This window comes from Myxocyprinus asiaticus, chromosome 40, assembly GCF_019703515.2.
Source record: "Myxocyprinus asiaticus isolate MX2 ecotype Aquarium Trade chromosome 40, UBuf_Myxa_2, whole genome shotgun sequence".
Taxonomy (NCBI): Eukaryota; Metazoa; Chordata; class Actinopteri; order Cypriniformes; family Catostomidae; genus Myxocyprinus; species Myxocyprinus asiaticus.
The window spans coordinates 38,196,301-38,219,272 of NC_059383.1; the positions used below are offsets into that span (position 1 = coordinate 38,196,301).

General features: G+C 38.6%; 1 protein-coding gene across 3 annotated transcripts in view; it reads right to left on the reverse strand.

Moving 5' to 3' along the window:
- Positions 1–20,912, reverse strand: part of LOC127430830 (CBP80/20-dependent translation initiation factor-like) — a 92,623-nt gene extending 71,711 nt beyond the window's left edge. For all 3 annotated transcript variants that reach the window (XM_051680939.1, XM_051680938.1, XM_051680937.1), the window contains exon 1: positions 20,764–20,912. The gene's annotated coding sequence lies outside the window, so the exon portion shown is untranslated. The remainder of the gene's footprint in view (positions 1–20,763) is intronic.
- Positions 20,913–22,972: the final 2,060 nt, after the last annotated feature.

Here is a 22,972-nt window from a genome sequence, read left to right on the forward strand (position 1 = left end):
TTAAGAGATCGCGATCTCAATTCAGACACCCACGTGATCTTATTCCTTATTTCTGCTAAACATCTCCTTTTGTGATCCACAGGAGGAGGAAAGACATACGGGTTTGGAACAACATGACAGTGAGTAAATGATGAAAGAATTTTAATTTATTGGTGAACTATCCCTTTAAGTTACCGGTAGTACAGAGCACCGACTTATTTTGGTCCCAGCGCGCTGTCTGACTGACAACGACGCTTATTTGAGCGTGTGCACTGTTACTCCTTTTACACTGAAATGCACAATTAATCAAATTGAAATCGTGAATAGGGGCCTGGGTAGCTCAGTGGTAAAATACACTGGCTACCACCCCTGGAGTTTGCTAGTTCGCTAGTTCGCTAGTTCAAATCCCAGGGCATGCTGAGTGGCTCCAGCCAGGTCTCCTAAGCAACCAAATTGGCCCGGTTGCTAGGGAGGGTAGAGTCACATGGGGTAACCTCCTCATGGTCGCTATAATGTGGTTTGTTCTCAGTGGGGCGCATGGTGAATTGAGCACGGATGCCGCGGTGGGTGGCGTGAAGCCTCCACACACGCTATGTCTCCGTGGCAACGCGCTCAACAAGCCACGTGATAAGATGCGCAGGTTGACTGTCTCAGACGTGGAGGCAACTGGGATTCGTCCTCCTCCACCCGGACTGAGGCAAAAATCACTATGCGACCACCAGGACTTAGAGCGCATTGGGAATTGGGCATTCCAAATTGGGAGAAAAAGAACTGAAATCGTGATATGCCCTAGTGTGATTTTTAAACCGCGGAAGGCTGCAGTCTTAGTCTGCATTCGAGCTGCATGCTTTAAATGAATGTGTGAAGCCGATCGCTAATACACTGGAAACTCCGCAGACATTGACAATCATTCGCGTTGCATAAGATGACAGAGCAGAGCACTAATCCACTGTGAACCACGGAGCACATATAGACTACATATTTTCATAATCAAATCACAGCATTTGCGCTTTAATGATCAAACTGACTGGGCCATGTAGCGAACTGTTTACAGATCTCTGCTGTTTATACGGAGAGCTGAAGCTTCTGTCAAAAACACACGTCAAAATAAAAGCTAGATGCATTAAATTTAAGATACTGCAACAGCTCTATAGTAAAATGTAACAATCACTGTAGTAATATTAATAATAATAAATAATAATAATAAAACATATGCACTATATATCACAAGCAAGAGTGCTATTGTACTGAATAAATAAATAAAAAACAATCCAATGGTATGTTGAAAAGTAATCACTTGTTCGTATAACTCATTTGATTAGACACCATTTTGATGATGAAATTAAACTTTAAATCGTGGAATCTCCCCCAAAAAAGGAAACAGATTTAAGCAGGGTCCTGCTTGAAAACATTTAAACAATGCATACTTAATTGAGAAACACTTGAAGGAAACATGCATTTCTTTTAATTGATTATTTACATTGAAATTTAACTTTAAATAGGCTAAATAGCAAATTACCATATTAGCATGTTTTTCCTATGGTTTCAAAATTGGTATTGAGAACCATGACATTTCACTGCTATTGGTACCGACTACTGAAATGCTAGTATCGTGACAACACTACTGTATACTGGGTAAAATATTAAACATCTGTTTTGCCAGAAATAAGATTAATTAACATCTCATAAGGGCTTTTTCATAAGAAGGTAGATTTCACAATGGCGTGTGTGATAATTAATATTTCTCATTTCACACAGAATTTCCTCCCTCTGGATAGCATCATCATATCAAATATAAATGAGCAAATGTGTCTGACAGAATTGACAGCCTCAGGCGGTCAGACACTCTCTGCTAATGGACGAATGAAATCTGAGCTGTCAACATATGCTACACAGCAACAATTAAACACTCAGCTTCACTTCTGTTCTAATTGTTTACATCAAGCTGAAAATTCTCACGATATAAGGTCATATCTACGCTATGTTTACGCCTCTCATCCACAGCAGAAATACGTTTTTCCCATCAAAAAAGTAACTTTTCGAAAGTATCGCATAGTGTACGATATCCAGAGAGCAGGGTGGCCGATAGGCCAATATAATGTCGATATATCACACAATTTAATATAGTAAATAACAAACATAAAATTGCTTATTTAGCAATATATTTACTAAATTTCACACAAAAATAAAAATGTATATTGTATTTTAAATGGTAGATAGCAGTTTCTTCAGATTTCTGTTTAGTCATCAAATTTTAGTAAATTATTTGCACATGAAGAACTTGTTAATATATTAGGAAGAAGGAAATAACAGTACACACAGTAGTCCAGCAACCATGGATGGCATGTGCGCATCAGCAATCGCATTTACTCAAAAATACTGAATCAAACCACTTGTACATTCAGTGCATAGTGAATAAGACATTTACTTATAGCACACGTGAAGCGCTTTTACTTTGGGCTGCATCTGAAAACGCTGACTTGCTACCTTGCTGCCTAATCAGTTAATGGCTTTCATGACAGCTGTTTTGAATGAATGGAACTCTTATGGAAACTGATCTCTGAACAGTTTGAAAAGCACCTTATTTTCATCATACCTCCGTATACAGCCTCCGGATGCAGCATTTTCCTGGTTTCGGACACGGCCTTGAAGTTGCACTGACGCGCTCGTGCGGATCCATCTCCTGACAGTTCAAACGGCCTGGATCGCCAACTTGAATTGTCACGGGGTGACCGTCATGATTTGTGAATGAGAAGAACATTTGATCCTAAAGTTTTTGATTCTGGCTGAAGGAATAGGCGCTTCAGAGGAATATATTATATGATCGCTCTACGGGAAGAAAACACTGGATTTTTGTGAGGTTCGTGAATGACATCTGTTTAATGTGGTATCTGCATATTTGCAAACGGTATATCCAGTAATACAAGTTTTATTGATATTTGCCTTTTATCATTAGTAATGTTACAGGGAACTGTTGTGGAGAGACTGTTAGAATACGTGCTTCAGAGGAAGATTTATGAGTCCTCCACAGGATGCTGGATCTGCTGAAGTTTTGTGAGGTTGGTTTATTACATCTGTTTAAACGAGATATGCGCATATTTGCAGACGGTATATGATATTAGTTTTGTAGATATTTGCCTTTTTATCATTAGACAAGACAGTTAAAAGTTATAGGGAACTGTTGAGGAGAGAGAGGAAGAATGAAACAGGCGAGCACTTTAACATTAGGAGCTCAAACGCATCTGCCGCAGCTCTGATTTGTGGACTGTGTTGCACACCAGTCTATTATTTTAGTAACACAATGGCATGTAACAGCAAAACGAACTGTGACTGGTAATTTACATATCTCAGTCGCTCCACATGCAAGCAGATGATTTTCAGCACCCTCAAGAAAAAAGCAAAAAAAAAAAAAAAAAAACGGTGAAACGGGAATATTTTTCGGCCAATGCTGATAATTAAAAAAGGCAGAATATCGGCCCATTTATCGGCCTCTGTGATATATTGGTCGACCAATAGTATGTACTGTATATGATAAAACATTACAAATTCAAACTATGCATATGTTGGGCAATTCCACTGAAATATCCAAATCATGGAAAAATAAAGTTACATTTTAAATTCTGTGTTATAGTAGATGTCCAAACCGTTAGAGGGCGCCGCTTGCTCACACAGTGCTGACTGAAGTGCTGAATGCAGACTGTATTTTAAACCATAGCCTTTTATGCTTTAGTAATCATGCAAGGCCATGATATGATTTCAATCTTAATTCAGTCAATCATACAGCATTAATGGTTGTCATACCGATGTCTCAGAAGTCAAAGTCTGCTAGTTTTAAAGTGTTTTGGATGGTTTCCCTCATCATGTAGCCTATAGCCAAGTCCACTTTCACAACTGTCACATCTGTAATGCTGGCTTTTCCTAATTAATGTGGGAACGAGAAAGAATAAAAAATAAATAATACGTAAACGTAACATGTAGAAGTGCCAACCCTTCTACATATTGTGGCTATTGTTATTTCTGGATTGCACATTTGAATTCACAGAGTATTTACAAAGTTTGTAACAAATTAATTGTAAATAAATCATCGTTTTTCATATCTGCATTTCCATGCTTATAACCCATTTGCAGATGGTTTTAATTTGGTCAATAATTGGTAAATAAATATCTGCAGCCGATACATCAGTGCATCCTTAAGTGAACCCATACAGATGTGTTTGACGTATGCGCACTACGACTGCTTTGTGATACGCTTTCAGCACATTCAACACTAGATGCATGCGCCGACAACACGCAAAGATGCAGTCCGCATGTACTGTGCTGTATACTTTGGCCATAATGCTACAATATTGTTGGTTTCCCCCAACAGCAAGGTCTTAATTACATCAACAGAAAGGAACAATCATTTCAGAGCTGGAGAAATTTTGATGAAAGTTTACGAAAACCAATTTATTTTTCTTTAGAATAATGTGCACTGATGAATCATGCACAATGTGACCAGAAACAATTATTAATCAAGTGAAAAGAGTCAAGTTTGATTTCATGTAGACTTTAAAATGAGGAAGAGGACATACATCATTTGTTTTGTGGTCGTGTTCTGGGATGTGCAAGCGCTGATGATGTCACTGCTGTCATGACGGCGGCCAGTGTGCTTGGGGCGTGTCTGTGAGCTCTTTGTTCAAACAGCTGTTCTGAGCGAACACACGTGGAGGATTTAACACTCTACTGCACACAGACAACAAAGAGCTGACACACACCACACTACTACAACAGACTGTCTGTCTCGGTTTTTCTGTCACTCTTTTCTTATTTTATTTTAGCATATGGTTAAACATATGTTTCCATTTATAACATTTCTGTACTCTCTCTCTCTCTCTCTCTCTCTCTCTCTCTCTCTCTCTGCTTCTTTTCCTTTCTCAGGTTTCTTCTTCGATTTCTTCTCCTCTTCCTCTCAATCATCTATGATCCTCTTCCAGCCCCCAACTTTCTCTCTCTTTCTGTCCGTCCTTTGGGGGCGTCTGCAGACAGACGGGTGGTCTGATGCTGCTGTCTCACTGATCAGACTGCAGACAGACTCCATCAGTCACACAGCACATTTTACTGCAGTGCTGGAAGGAACTGTTTTTGGGGTGAATTAAATGCACACGAGCAGCTGAACACACACTCACACACTTGTGCTTCTTTGTTCCTTTTCTGAAAGCATTGTGTAGATATGTGTATCGTAAGGAATTTAACGATTCGGAACGATTTCAGTTCATTAATGGTTCTTTCAGTACTTTTGAGAAAGAAATATTTGCAAATAAAAATGCAATTCTTATTGGATTTACAGTAATGTCCTCAGCAGCCTGTTACCAAATGATGAGATTTCAGCTTTTAATAGAACAGATTCGGATTAGATATTTACATTTTTACAAAATACTACTCATTATAACAGAACTCATTATGTGTACCTTTAACAGCACACTGTCATATCAGCAACCATCCAGCAATTTTTCAGATTTGAGTCTCACAAATCTTAAGTAAACTTCTTCGTTCATTTCCAGTCCGACATGATGAAATTAATTACTTTGGTTCAGTATGTTTTTCATGCACTAAAAAGAGCCGGCTGATAAGAAGACGTGTCATTCGTTGTGGAGGTAGCGCAGTATGTTTTGCACTGTAGATTTAAAAGAACAGACACAAAAGAGTCATTAGTTCTGAAATCGGATGACACTGGACACGCTACATGTTGTGTGCTGTACAGTAGATTTAAAAGAACTGACTTGTAAGTATGGCTGCTCAATTATGGCAAAAATCACAATCACGATTATTTAGGTCAATATTGAGATCATTATTATATAACATTGACTTTGAACTTTTTAACAGTGGATTTCCTTGAACTTGAAATGTAAACTGCACTGGGACGGGGAGGAGGCTATTGTCATATGATAATGATTTCGTTACGTATGGTAGTCAAATAAAGGAAAGCCTCCATCACCATCATTTACAGCAGGGGTGCTCACACTTCTCTAGAATGAGATCTACATTTCCATCATGATATTGCTGCAACATCTACCATGTACAATAAAGGCTACACATTAATCACAATACAAAAATGTCAGTAGTCGGTGAAATTTGACGATTCTCAATACCAGCTTCAAAACCACAACAAATAATAACACTAACTAATATGTTAATTACGGAAGAATGGCAATGGAAAGTAATTATTCAAGACTAGTAAACAGTCAGTAATAAAATAACAATAAATAATAATAGAACACATTAAGAAAATTCAGTTTCAAGTATTCAAGGAAACATTCAGAATGAAATGCAACATAAAACTACTACTGGACTTCACCGTATGATTATAATACATTCAGAATTTATAAAGCTACTAAAGTTACTCAGTCAAGAGCAGTGAGTGTTTTCTTGTTATGTTTGATTATTATAATGACACACTAGACAGCAGCTTACATTTATGCTTACAAGTCCGATATTTTAATACAAATCCGTTTTTTTCTCCGCTGTTTACGTTCACTTTAGACATCACTCTCTGTGTTTACATGAATACCTCACCAATACGGGCATTTTGGTGGAATTTTGAAATGTATTTGACCGTTCAGGTGCGCATTAGCGTGAGCATTTTCAGAACACACGTGCATGTTCAGCACACACGCATACGCCGCCTGTCAATCAAACTGGGCGTAGTTAACGTGTTCTGGATTACTTTCAACAGCAGAATAAGAATATGAACTTTCTAATAAGTGAACAGGCCTAGGCTATCACAAATATAGCTGGTTATTTTTTCATTATTGACGTTTTAATCAGTCTGCTTGTCCGGTCGGGCAAGTAAAATTCTCTTTTACTTGCCCCTTCAAAAATCCATTTGTCCCAGACAAGCGGACAAGCATTAATGTCGAGCCTTGATTAAATATTGTATTCAACATTCCCCGATAAAAATGTTTTCTTCAGCAGTATAGCTCCTAAAGTAAATGTACGTTGTTTTAAAGGAGTTTTAGATATTATTTTGGAAAACAAGACCAAAAAGGACTAATCAAAAACATATTTTGTTCCAGTGTATATTACAATGGGCTGAGACTACACTCTCTCACCTTTGTTCACTTCGATCCATTTTTAACTCACAAAAAACAAACTTTCTCTTCTTAATAGAGCTGGGTATTGCTGATTTCTTCATGACAAGATACACACAGTGAACATGACACATATATTATGATTCACTACGTCACGAGCCATCATGTTATAATCTAGCTGCTGCAAATGCTCACGAGTGACAAGTGTCCCCGCACCAGTGTGTGCAAGATTCAATCTCTTCCCTGATCACTTCACGCAACTCATAGACGGAGCACTGACCGCACAGAGAAATGCCAATTTTGGAGTTTATTTTCATAACCCGCTTCCTTATTATTTGAACTGTAATAAAGGATGCTTTAAAGATATAGTGCCAGGATGTTTCATTGCGAAACAGAATGCGGCACAATAATCGTTTTATCTCGATTTTCATAATCGTTGAAAATCAAAATCGTAATTGAAAATAAAATAAGATTAATCGCACAGCCCTACTTATAAGAGTCATTCATTCGGGAATTGGGCGACACTGGATGTGCTGTTTCATGCAGCCTGATCTCACAGTGAAATCACAAAGACTAGACCGACTTTTCTTTGGTATACGTTGACTGAAATTTCGAAACACTGCCCCCAGTGGCCAAAGCCAGTTTTGTAGGGCATATGGGCACGTGTGAGCTTCATTTATGTCCAGAAGAGGTTGTCAAAAGCTAGTAGTGAAGCAAGTTATTTTCAGCTTTACAGGACGTTATACAATGAAGAGTAAAGCATATATTTATAGATTCTACCCCCAAACCCAAACCTTACCCTAACCATTAGTGGAGTAAAAAAGTAATGTTAGAGGGAAAAGTGAAACCTCCGAATCATTCTCGTCATTGATTATTCAAATGTGGTTACTGCCTGGCTTTGAACCCTAGTCTCTCCCACGCAGCTGATACAACGCGCTGCCAATCGCGCCAGGTGCAAAGGTAAAACTATTGAAACCACTGCAAACATGTCTGATAAGAATGCTGCATATCAGCGCGTCGGCATACAGTCACCGATCCTAGGGTATCGAAACTATAGGAAACATCATACCGACTTCATGTGTGATCACGTTGGTTTCATGCTAGATTCAAAAGAACCTCCTCAAAAGAGTAATTTGTTCAGGAATCGGTCTCCACTGAAGTTCGATATAACGAAAGTATTCGAAATTCGATATATCGTCCAACCCTAGTGTAAATATAATTTTAGTGTGATAAAATCAGTGATTTACCGGCTTTACAGCTTTTACCAGATTACAGTATGAAATATTGTATATTACTTTACACAGAAAAGGTCAGTAAGCGATTTTATCACACTTAAATCATACTAACACCTGCATATTTTTAACGTCTTGCGGTTAGTATTTTGAAACAGTGAGGATTTTAACATTTACGGATTAACCCCATTCACTTCCATTGTAAGCGGCTTTGTTTTTTTTGAGTGAGTATAATTGTGGTAATCAAAATTATGCTACAAATGCTGTTGATTGAGCTTAATTTGTATTGAACCTGGACTTTCCTTTAAACAACAATGAATCCTGCATCCTGTTGGTCTTATTTAAAGTCACTAGTGTCACTAAACAGAGTTGCAAAAAAAATTGACTGTTTTCAAACAGGTTTCCTGAACACTCTCCCCATCTACCTCCAGCATCACAAAACAGATGGTCCTGACCCAAACCCATGCCATTTTTTGAGCCAATATAGCCACAGTGCCACAGTGTTTTCAGTCTATGGGGAATCAAACTCGGTTAGAAGAATTTTAACATTTAAAAACCTTAAAGAGCTGAATTTAATCTAGACCAAATTCATGCACCTTACAACGAGTCAGCACTTTTGAATTTGATTTTTAAACCATATGTTTGACCGTTTTACGTTGTTCTAGAACGGCTGAACACGTGATAGACAGGCATGATGATGTCAGCTGGTTGTCAGGACGACACCCTTCAGTCACATCAGCACCACTGCAGTGCTGACAACCGAATTTCAGTCAACAGGCAAGTGAAAGAGTGTGTGTGGCAGCCACTGTTTTCATCCAATCACAAAACAAATGCTGATCAATTTTGTCAGATCAATGTCCTGATTTACTCTTTTGAAAGCGGACTATAACGCACAGACATATTGTTCTGTCTGGCCTACAGAATTACCCACATGACCTGTCAGTCAATGTAGAGGGTTTCGAGGGTGGAGTCTCAAAATAAGGTCAGCTGAGCTGCCATACAGTCCAAAACATCATGTGAAATTAACCACCAACTCTGAAAAGACCAGATAGTCTAAAGATCATCTCATAATCAAAACATCAGCAGCAGCAAGGGGTTAAGGAAGCACAGGGAAGAGAGAGGAGAATGTGTTTAGTGATGGAGATGATGATGATGAATCGGGTAAAACTGAAAACCAAAAGCTCTATTGTTCAAATGGTGCTGTTAGAGGAACAGAATTGCACCTCTCACATCACAATACCACACTACAAACATTGACAATCATCAGATTGCACTGAATTAATTACACTGCAAAAATAATTTGTATTTTTTTCTTACTCAATTGGCAAATAGTTTGTTGTTGTTATTAGCTTAAACAACAATTAGCTTAAAAGACAAAACATCTTATGGCATTCTGCTTCCCAGGTAGTTATCTTGATTTAAGGAGAACAAGACAAAAATATTCAGTAAGAAAATGATTTTGTTGCAGTGTAATCTGTGCATACATACAGCATATAGACTAGCATAGTGATGCACCGAAGTATCAGCAAAACTTCAGTATCAGCCGATAAAAGCTATTTTCTGCACTAGATGTGGATATCTTCTTTTATGTTATTAAATTATGAATGCAAAAAAACTATGATTATTATTTTATTTTACAATTAATTTATTTTTGATAATAAAAAAATGTATTATGCAGGCTATGCAGGTAGTCAAAGCGGCTGTTAGAACAATGGCAAAGAGCAAAACGTGGATATCAAATGATGTGAAACTCGGACTGGAAAATGGTCAATTTACTGTTAAGAAATCAATCTCAGGCAAGTCAGATGGGCATCAGGTCACGCATCATCTGATAATAGCAATAACAGAAAAATAAAAAGGTTATTTGTGTACACTTGTTGTCTATTTGTATGGCTTTTGCCCTATGTGGAAAACACACGCGGGGTTGCGGGGTTGCGGGAACGGGAGCGGTCGGGTGTGGGATAGAAACTCGCAGGAATGGGCTGCTTCAGCTTCATCACTAAGAATTCAATGAATGTGTGTTAGCATTCAAAAAATTAAGTAATCTTCCCAATTTAATGTTAATCTGACTGGAGGCTATTCAGAATTCAGTTATTGTGAGTAGGCTGCATTAGCACTGACACTCCAAATGCAGTGTGGGCACATGCATTTTTGTGGTTTGAGCAATCGGATCACAAAACATTTAAAAACAGTTTACACCTGTATTTAGCATTTATCAAATGTGAATACCAGTTGTAAATGGGGCCTTAACTGCAACCCAACACAAATAGACAAAGGGTCTAAAATTAACAACCCCAATTTTGGTGTCATTTGGCACTTGACAAGTGTTAATTCTGTACCCAGGACGGGCAGCATGTGATTATGTATCGATAGTATTTATAAGTCTCTGCCACCTGCAAGAACTCTATGAGCCACTGTAAAAATGCAACAGTAAAAAAAAAAAAAACCTCTTAATTGGTTAAAGGGTAGTTAGTACCTTAATATTTATGATACAAAATTATAATAGAATTTAACAATATAAGACAATATATGTAATTTTTTTTACAATATTTCATGTTCTTTTAAGTGTAAAAAGTATGCTTTTACTGTACAATTACCTGTAAAAATGTATATTATGTTTAACAAGAGATACATGTACTTTTGACAGTAAACTATTGTTAAAATTTCGGTGAAAAACAATAATCGGGCGTTCCCAGAAGTCCGTGTTTCCCGTCAGTCCATCTCAAGTGGTCCAATAATTATGAAGTTGGTTGCTTAACCATTTTTAATGTATTGGTATTGCAAAACCACCAGTTTTTTATTTTTATTTTACTTGGTTTAACCACGACGGCCATCTTTGTGTCATGGCACATGACAAATTTAGGTTATACAGCTGTTTACAGAAACCTCAATATCTCGGCTCAGGATGGTCCTAGCTCCTTGGAACAAAAACTGATCTCTAGAGCACATTACAAGGTACATGTACATATATAAGTGTTATACAGTAATTATGTTTATGATTGACATGCAATAGATGATTGTCAATGAGGTCTAAAATGTTACTAATTTAGATATTGGCAACAGGTGAAGCGTGATCTATCACAGGTTTCTTCAAAAAGTTCATAAACAAAAGCATTTAGTTTTAAGTCATCTTAATGAACTGTATGTGGAGTTTAAAAATCAGTACCCAGAGTTAAAGAGATCAAAATTTTGTGAACTGAGGCCAAAATTGTGTGCTGGCTGGAGCATCTGGAACTCACACTGTGTGTCTGCACACAACAACATCAGAACATCAAGCTGATGGTTGAGTCAGCAAAGCTAAAAGTGGACTACAAGGACCTGCTGGAACTTCTAGTCTGTGACGTAAACAGTTACGACTGCATGCTCAACAAATGTGACCAGTGTCCAGGTATAGAGGCCTTACTGCAGATGCTTGAAGAGTCAGACAACGATGACACACTTCCCGATAACACCACCTTTAAGCAGCGGGTTATGACTGACAGAGCAGATATGATCACTGTCGTTCTCTCTAGGGAGGAATTCTCAGTTTCTCTGGCTGAGAAACTCAATGCGTTAAAGACGCACCATTGGTTGAAGACATCAGTGTGGAAAACGGTGATGTTTTTGTAAAAATCTTCCACCCACATGGACCAAGAACGTCATTCAAAATGTCAACTGAGGACAAAGTGTGGGTTCCAATGAACAGTGTTTTCAGAAAACTGACACCTGCCGAATTGACTATTGTCACCGGACGCTCCCACAACATTTCAGAGAGAAATCTCACAGCTTGTAAACATGTAAAATACTGTTCATTTTTGTTATTTGTTATGCTTATATTACATCTGTTCATTTCTCAAAATGCATGAGTAAATTAGGCTTTTCTCCAGATTTCTAATAGCCCTAGCTCTGTAATCAGTGGAATCTCAACTTAACATTTCTGTGAAAATTTCAGGTTCCTATCTGGTCCCCCACCAGAGATTTTCAACCCGAAAGTGAGGGGAATTTAAAAAAAATTCTCAAACCTGAAATGCTCTGCATGCACACTATACTTACCTAGGTACCCCCCCTAAAAAAATTAAGACTGAGACTCGAAACCTTCCCATTATAAACTGACCCTAAAAGCAGAACTTTGAGCAATCTTGAGCATTACATTAGGACTTAAGTTCTAAGTCTGAGGAACAAGAATGTGCAAAATGTTTATATATGTACCTTGTAATGTGCTCTAGAGATCAGTTTTTGTTCCAAGGAGCTAGGACCATCCTGAGCCGAGATATTGGGGTTTCTGTAAACAGCTGTACAACCAAAATTTGTCACGTGCCATGACACAAAGATGGCCGTCGTGGTTAAATTAAATAAAATAATAAACTGGTGGTTTTGCAATATCGATACTTAGACACACACACACACACACACACACACACACACACACACACACACACAAAAAGGAAAATTAAAAATGGTCAAGCAACCTGTACTGGACCACTTGACATTATGGGAATAGTTATTTTTATTCTTATTTTTAATATCAGTTATGTACATTGTGATGTTCTGTGTTATATTTTATATAGTTATGTTAATGTTTATTGCATTATTTTAATGTCACGTGTGTTACCCTGATGGTGTTTTGTGTTTGTCTCTACATGTGTATTCATTATTGCTCCTGAAAGCGACACTCTTGATGAATTTTAAGTCATCATGTTGCCTTCTGTGGTTACTATGGTGATTAACAATACATTTTAAAGGGAAAAGCAGACTTTTATAGTTCCAGAAGGTTAGTATATCAAGTTAATATCGACGGTAATGAACCGTAAAATATACAGGCATCAAAATTACATCCCGTAAAGCCTGAAACATGGTCAACGTATTTGTTTACAGAGTAAATCTGGCAAACACTGCAGCGTATTTTACCGTAAATTTAACTGAACACTTTTTACAGTGAAGATCTCTCAAAAACTGATTTAAAACTCTGAATGCACAGTGTTTATGTAAATGGTGTTCTCAGAATGAATTTGTCAAGTAATACGTATCGCCACTGGGGCTTTAAACTGATGAGTTTAGTTCGCTATTGGCTATTATTCACTTTCAATGTAAAACTGCTCTGTTTAAATTGATCTTTTCTGTAAAACACAGAAAAGCACAAAGATGTCAAAATGCAGAGCACACAAAATATGAATCACTGCAAAAGGGCCACCGTCTTTAAACTACAAGAATACAACACTCAGTTACAGCAGGAACTACTGAAAACACACACACACACACACACACACACACACACACACACACACTCTCTGCCTCTGTCACACACTCAAGATGTGATCAGAATCCCAACGGAATGTGTTGAGCTCTGGCAGTTCTGATCGGCTGATGAAACAGGAAGTGGACACATGCATCTGACTGCCTACACAACAACACGTCAACGCCCACTTTAACTCATTATTTCCGTAGCCCCGCCCAATAGTGGTTAGCAGTGAGATGGCAGGTCAGTCAAGAGCAGAGAGCCAATCATAACAGTGAGTGTTTACAGTCAAGTCTTAAAGGAGCAGCAGTACCAAAACGGAGCGTTTCTGACAGAGGGTCAGAATGAGCGTGGAAAATGATCATGTTTTACAAATATATGACTGTTATTTGTGCAAAAAACTTTACTAGTCGTAAAAGTGAACCTTAAGGAACATATTAAAATAATAAAAAAAAAGGGCATGTTGTGACCCCTTTAAGGCCCTATATGGTTAAATCCCAGCGATATGGAGGTCTCAAGGTGGCTCCATCCATTAACAAAAAAGATGTGAAGTAGGGCTGCACGATATGGAGGAAAAATGTGATATGCAATAAGTTGTTGGATAATGCGATTTTCGATATGCGATATGATATTCCTATGATGACGTCATCAGAGTGCATGGAACATCATAACCCCCACCGCCCAAATAAAAATGACCATCTATCCCAGTGATCACAAAAATACTTGTCTTTTGTTCTAAATTGCTTTTAGACTGTGTATAATATATACAGTTTTACCATTAGCTATGTAGCAGATATTATATTATTAAACTTTTATTACAGTATATTTAATTATCTTTAAAAAATAGATTGTATTTTAAATGGTAGTAGATTTCTGTTTGGTCATTCATTTTTTTTTTTTACATTTATTTCTGCAATGAGAAATTGTTAATATGTTAGAAAGAAGGAAATAACAGGACAAACAGTAGTCCAGCAACAATGGATGGCATTGGTGCATTAGCAATAGCATTTTCTCATAAAAAAAACCCAATCAAACCAGTTGTACATACAGTACACAGTAAATAAGACATTTACTCATAGTGCACTTTTACTTTGAAGTTGCAATCACGTGCTCGTGCGGATCCAATGCATGCAGCAATCTACTGAGAGTTTAAATGCCGTGGATCGCCTGCTTGGATTATCACGGACTGACCGTCATGATTTGTGAATTATTAGAGGAACATTTGATCCTTATCCTGAAGTTTTTGATTCTGGCTGATGGAATATGCGCTTCAGAGGATGATATAAGATGAGCGCTGGACGGGAAGAAAACGCTGGATTTTCGTGAGGTTTGTGAATTACATCTGCTTAAACGAGATATCTGCATTTTTGCAGATGGTATATAAAAGACATTTTATTGATATTTGCCTTTTTATCATGAGACAAGACAGTTAAGAGATACAGGGAACTGTTGAGGAGAGAGCTGGAGAAGGAAACAGGCGAGCACATTAACGCGTCGTGGCTCTGATATGCGGACCGTTTAAATGAGACTGTGTTGCACAACGGTCCATTATTGTAGTAACACGATGGCACGCAACAACAAAACGAACTGTGATTGGTCGTTTACATGTCTCAGACGCTCCTTCACATGATAGCAGGCAATTCTTTGCGCCCTCGTGCCCTTAAGAAACCAAACGGGAAATTTATCAGCATGCCGATAATTTAAAAATTCTGAATATCGGCCGATTAATCGGCCTCTGTGACCTACTGGTCGACCGCCAATTATTTGCACAAATTTTGTTTTGATACTCTTTAATCCTGTGTGTGACCGACTGAGATTCAAACAGAGCAGGGCACAGCACGCACTCTCTCTTACGACACAAAAAAGAAACATGAATGCACATCAGAGGGTATTGAAAGATACAGTACGACTTACTGAAATCAAATGTGTCTTCTCTCTGCACATGCACACTGCACGCACACATCAAGTGACAATCGCACGCCTGGTCTGTTCTCTGATATCTGCGTTACTTTTAACGTTACTTTTCAACCTATTAAAAAATCATCCTGTAATCGCAAGCCCTTGCGATATGCATATTGTCATATATACATTTGCGATATTTCGATAAATTTTATATATCATGCAGCCCTAGTCTGAAGTACAAATAATGTTGAAACTAGAACCTTAATTGATCCACAAGCAACACGTGTTGCTCTTCAGTGCAATACCTATATCTAGTTTTTAGATTTCAGAAATGTAGCTCCGCAAAGCTCTGGAATGCATCATTAGGAATACAAGCACCAAAGAAGCTAAAACTCGACTGGAACTTTTAACTGATTCTGCATTACACACGGCCCTGGACATTTTTAACAATATACCACTTTCAAACATAAAGAGACCTGACCTCATACTTACAGAGCATTTTATGGCTGTTTCTAGACCAGTTTTACAGCTGTAGACCACTGAAGTAGAGGTCTGACCTCAGATCAGCACGCATAATTCTAAACTGTATAATTTATAACCATTATTACTCACAGAGGAACCACTGAACACACATACACACACACACACACACACACACCCACACACACACACACAGGTCAGAATGTGACCTTTTACATCTATTCACACCAAATCAATTGCTCTGAGATTAAGTCATACCGGCTTCACAGATTAGCAAATTGTCAGAAGACATTTTCATGCTAATATAGTTTTGACATTGTTAACAGCAGTGATTGTTTTAGTCTGTTAATAAAGAGTGAAAATGCTCTGCTATATGTTGCTATAGGATAACCATATGCTTGTGTAGACAAGTCTATCACATACATTGGCAGCCAAAAATTTGGAATAATGTACAGATTTTGCTGTTTCGGAAGGAAATTGGTTCTTTAATTCACCAAAGTGTCATTCAAATGATCACAAAGTATAGTCAGGACATTACTGATGTAAAAAACAGCACCATTACGATTTGAAAAAAGTCATTTTTAATCAAATCTAGACAGCAGCCATCACTCCAACACCTTATCCTTGAGTAATCATGCTAAATTGATCATTTGGTACTAGAAAATCACTTGCCATTATATCAAACACAGCTGAAAGATATTTGGTTCATTAAATGAAGCTTAACATTGTCTTTGTGTTTGAGTTTGAGTTGTCACAGTATGCAATAGACTGGCATGTCTTAAGATCAATATTAGGTCAAAAATGGCAAAGAAGAAACAGCTTTCTCTAGAAACTCATCAGTCAATCATTGTTTTGAGGAATGAAGGCTATACAATGCTTGAAGATTTCATACAAAGATGTACACTACAGTCTTCAAACACAAAGGACAACTGACTCTAACAAGGACAGAAAGAGATGTGGAAGACCAGATGTTCAACTAAACAAGAGGATAAGTACATCAGAGTCTCTAGTTTGAGAAACAGACGCCTCACATGTCCTCAGCTGACAGCTTCATTGAATTCTACCCGCTCAACACCAGTTTCATGTACAACAGTAAAGAGAAGACTCAGGGGTGCAGGCCTTATGGGAAGAATTGCAAAGAAAAAGACACTTTTGAAAAGGTTAGAGTGGGCAAAGAAACACAGACATTGGACAACAGATCATTGGAAAAGAGTGTTCTGGATCTTAACCCCATTGAGCTTTTGTGGGATCAGTTAGACTGTAAGGTGCGTGAGAAGTGCCCGACAAGACAGACACATCTATGGCAAGTGCTACAGGAAGTGTGGGGTGAAATGTCACCTGAGTATCTGATGAGAACTCTTTGAAGTAGTTTAAGAAGTTCTGAACATTTTTTTCAAATTGTAATAGTAATTTTTCATGTTATTAATGTCCTGACTATACATTGTGATCAGTTGAATGCCACTTTGGTGAATTAAAGTACCAATTTCTTTCCATAAGAGCAAAATCTGTACATTATTCCAAACTTTTGGCCGCCAGTGTATATGCATGCACTGCATTCCTATAGACACCCTGACAAATCTGGACCAAGCCATAACTACTGTATGTAATAATGCTGAAATGTCACAGCAAATGATCCTGATGGAGTAACAATTACATGTAAATAACACACCAATACTCAGTTTAAGAGTGGATCTGATTTAAAGCATTGAAGTCACTGAACACATCAGAACAAAATGACCAAACCAGTGGTCATAATCCTGCTAATTGGAAAACAAATACAAGTTAAACTCTGTCAGTGAGACTATTAATTTATGTCAAATATTGGTCAGCATAACTATCAATTCAAATGCTGAATCAGACAGTATCTGATCTGATAAATCAACTGCCACCGGAATGACAGAAAGTGAATGTTTATAATCATGCATTCTTATTATGATTTGCACAATAAATCACTTTGCATGATCCCACCCACCATACGATTTCATTATCTGTATATCCAAAATTTCAAGGAATACTCGGGTTCAATAAGTTAAGCTCAATTGACAGCATTTGTGGCATAATGTTGATGACCACACACACGAAAAAATTAATAATAATAAAATGTTTCACTTGTAATGGCAAATGTTCCTGGTCATAGCGGGTTCATAAACACAGTGGTAATGACACACAGTGACACAGAGGAGATGCACACTTACTCTATTTCTGAGGATTAATAAAATGATGAAATTCAATTTCAAATGTTTTGCTTCATGAGAAATAAGAGCTTGTAATAGTGAAGTAAAATAACATGTAAAAGTGAAGAAATTGGGACAGAAATGTTTTACTATTACAAAATATTATTTAAAATAATATTATATTATATAAATAATAAACATATATTTTTAATGAAAAATATAGTATAAAATTTGAGTTCCAAAAACAAGTGTAAAAGTAAAATTTACTAAAAAGATAAGACATACTTTAAGTATTTAGAACAAATGCATAAATTTTCACGTAATTCATACATTTTAAAGCCTTAAAAGGAAATCACATATCCCTATTTTATTATTTGATTTCTATATTTGAAGTTAAATATGTAAAAGTAACTTCTTAAAGTGTATGAAGCACACATGCACCTTAAGGGTGCTTTCACACTGACAGTTTAGTTCGAAATACAGCACGGTTCGCATTACAAATTTGTAATGTGAAAGCTGTCATGCGGACTAGGGTAGCGCACCGCGGTACCGAACCCGAGACTACCTGTAGGAGGTGGTCTGAGTTCGGTTGCAATGGAACTGTAGCGCGATTCGCGTGAATGTGAAAGCAACTCGGACTCGTGTGTGCACTCGTTCAGGAAGTAAAGTAACCTCTGCATGCGTTTTAGCCGATGACGACACCTATCTAGCTATCTATCTATACACCTTATAAATACTATATATAAATACTATTATAGGTTATAAATATAGGGTATAATAGGAGATGACAGTGGCGATAACTTCACCTTGGACACGAGCGTGAGTAAGCATGCAGTGTAAACATAGATGGAAATGAATTGCTTGCAATCAGCTGTCTCCTCAAAAAACGCTGTTTGCGAGCAGCAGCAAGCCGCCTTCCCCTGGACATCTGATGAGTTACACCATGAAGTGCACATATACGCAGTTGTCGTTCACTCTGCTGTGCATAATGGCACCAAAATAACAAAAAAACAAGAAGAATGATGAGTCGCGTTGTGTTCTCCATGCGTGTTTGTGATGACGTAAGATGAACGCAAATGGACCAGGGTTCGATAGAATCAAGTGAGTGTGAAACCAGACCAAAGCTGTGTGGGGCACCGGGAACAATCGCACTCGGAATCGGACCACAGCAAACGTGCCCAGTGTGAAAGCCCCCTAAGAAATATGACAATTTCTGGGGGCCTGGGTATCTCAGCGAGTATTGACACTGACTACCACCCCTGGGGTCGCGAGTTCGAATCCAGGGTGTGCTGAGTGACTCCAGCCAGGTCTCCTAAGCAACCAAATTGGCCCGGTTGCTAGGGAGGGTAGAGTCACATGGTGTAACCTCCTTGTGGTCGCGATTAGTGGTTCTCGCTCTCAATGGGGTGCGTGGTAAGTTGTGCGTGGATCGTGGAGAGTAGCATAAGCCTCCACATGCTGTGAGTCTCCGCGGTGTCATGCACAACGAGCCATGTGATAAGATGCGCGGATTGACGGTCTCAGAAGCGGAGGCAACTGAGACTTGTCCTCTGCCACCTGGATTGAGGTGAGTAACCGCGCCACCATGAGGACCTACTAAGTAGTGGGAATTGGGCATTCCAAATTGGGAGAAAAGGGGATAAAAGAGAAAAAAAAGTAATATGACAATTTCTATGACAATTAATCATGAAAGCCCTAAAAGAGAAAATTAATTATCATAATCGCAATTATTTGTTTGACATTCATCAGCCAAATTTCATAATCGTGACAGCCCTAGTAGTAATCAACATTATCCCACAAACTGTCAGTTGAGCTTAACTTGTATTGAACGCAGAAGCCTAATTAGTTATATATTTGACTCTTTTTCGACTTTTCTCAGCTTTAAATTGTCTATATCTACAGACTTTGCTATTATATATAACTATTGCCAAATGTTGGGTGGGCACACAAAGAATTTCAAAAGCTGTTTCACATGAAAATAAAAAGCTTAACTTAATCAGATCATCTCCATTATAAACTGGAGTCAAACCCAGAACATGACTGCAGCCCAGTGGCGTGTCCCTGATGAAGAAGAGGAGGATGGTAGCAGTAGCAGCAGCAGCAGCAGAACAGGCCTGTTTAACTGGATTGATTAACTGTGTATGTGTATGGCCCAGCCCAAGTCTGATACCCTCAAAGCTGATGTAATCGATTAATATGACCTGAAACCCTGTGCCCAGAACCGGTCAGCACACTGAGAATACATGACCCCCCTCAACTCGCCAACACTCTCATACACCAATCCAGGCATGAACAGATAACTACAGTAGTTAACCACTTAACACCACTGTCATATCTAACACGTCACTGACTTTAGTAAATGAAAAATATCATAGGAGACCAATTTGTATCAAGCAAGCCGCAATAAGCTATCAACACACACACTGACCAGAGGAGACATGTCAGAAATGTCAAATGGTTTAATCAGAAGGCTGGACACTGTCATTTGTCAATGATCAAAGAGATACATTGTATAAACAATAAGATAAAAAGTTGTTGATCACAATGAGTGTGAACTGTTACAATGTATCACAGACGTTCCATCCGGCCGCGCGCTGTTACTACAGGCTGCGCAAAGAATGCAGCGCAATGGATCAGCGTTGGTTACGCCAAACGTAAACACCCAAAGCCGGCGAGTACTTCTTTTTGCGCCCTAAACACACACAAATACTCACCCGCTATCTGCGATCAGGCCTGCGGGGATCGCCGGGTGTCCTCCGGGTTTAAATCCGCCCTGTCATGAGTGCTTCCTATGGAGAGGGAGATACATGCACGGGAGGGGTGAGATTAGCCTGCGTCCCGCACACACACGTCCACACGCACGCACGCACGCACACAGGGAGGGAGGGATTGCAGGAATGTGACGTTTAGTCCGGTTTGCTGACAGGACACGCGCACGTGGCAACCGGGGATTGTGGGGATTTGAGTTCAGAAAGAATTTTGGGAACGTGTTCCGATTTATTTGTCTAAAATATCGTGTTTATTTTATTATGTTATTTTATATTCTGTTATTATAATTATAACTATTATTGTTCTATTATTGCATATAATATTAAAAATTTCATATAAATATACCACATAAAAAAATTGCATGCATAATATTTCTAGCTTGTGATTTTTTTCCCCCCTTTAAGTTATTCAAAGTATATGAAATGTAATGTCAACCAAACAGGCAGTCTAATTAGATGACACTTATTTAAAATAATAATAATAATAATAATTACCATGGTACAACCTATTTTTGGGGCATGTACCTTCATAGTACAATGGAATTTATAAATCGTATAGGCCTACGGAGTTTGGCATCAGATGGTAAACCATGGTAGCCATCTGTATGGTTACTATATACAAATAACATTTAGATGGAATTCCAGTGTGCTTAAAAAACAATAATATGGTATTATTATGGTGCATGTCCAAAAAAAAAAAACAACAAAAAAAAACAAAACATGGTAACACCATGGTACATATCAAAAACGTGCACGAGCCCCAGTGAATTTCTGCTGGGTCCTAGTAAAAGTTTAGGTAAAAATCTTTGCCTGACGAGAGAAATTATAGTATACCGACGTGAGAAACATTTCCCCTAACAGTATTTCAGCAATCACGTCACGTGTCCCCGTCCCGTATTATCTGTCGGGATCTTGCTGAAGCCCGGAGACCTACAAACGGGGCTGGAAGTCCAAAAGAGGGCGGGGCAACATTAAAGAGGGCGGGGTTATTCCAGAAAAATCTGGCCCAAAAGTTGTAGTTGTTTGGGAGGGAAATATCGCGGCGCCGTTTTGTGGCCCATTCTGCATAACAGGAAAATTCCTGGTTCTCCCGATGGCCAGTACGCCCCTGTGCCACAGTCATTACTTTGACCAGCCATTCGGGAAATCTTCCGAATTCTACCGACGGCCAGTCCGACCCTGGAACCCATGGCTCCCAACTTGCATGTGCACTCCACTTTGAGCATGCCTGTATGCACCCCTGTTCGACCCACACTGTACGGTACTCGAACCAACATCTCCGGCATGGGATGCGGGTGCACTAACAAGGAGGCTAAAGGCTACAGCCTCTAGCGTCAGTCGCTAGTGCACCGCTTGAAGTCAGGAAAGTGAGGTTTATACACATTGCACAGCTATCTATCAGCTGGCTCCCGTTACACTCACCCTGCTCAACCTCATTCCCATCCGGGTCATGGCACCATTGTGACTCTCCTGTTCTACCTGCTCCGTACGGGACTCAATCTGGCATCTCTGGTATGGGAGACAGATGTGCTAACAAGGAGGCTAAAGCCTCTAGCGTCAGTCACTAGTGCACCTCTTGAGGTGAGGAGAGTGAGGTTTATACACATTGCACAGCTATCTATCAGCTGGCTCCTGTTACACCTTCATTCTCGTTTCCCTCTCGAGCCACAAGGGGGCCCACTATACCTGTCTATTTGAGTCATAACAGCTGCCTTCTTACTTGCACCTTTTAGTATATTTTAAAATAAAAACGACCTTGCTTTGTGGGGCCCCCTGGTGGCTTGGGGACCCTAAGCAGCCGTTTATACCGCTTACAGCTAAACAGACCTGAGATTAACCATGGTTTATCTTGTGGTATATGCTGTTTGTAGTAAAAACCATAATAACCATAAAATTATGATTTTTATTGATACATTTTAACAAAGCAGAGAGAGAGAGAGAGAGAGAGAGAGAGAGACAAATGTAATGAACATAATGATGAAAAAGTCAGAAGACAAGTAAGTAAAACTCACCGGAGTCTTCACAAATAACTGCAATTTTATAATAAATAAATAAATGAGATCGGTTAAGTTTCTCCTTCTCATCAAAATAATGTTTTTATTTTATCTCCTTTGCTGACTGATTATATTCAGACTCGTCAGTCATCAGAGGGAAA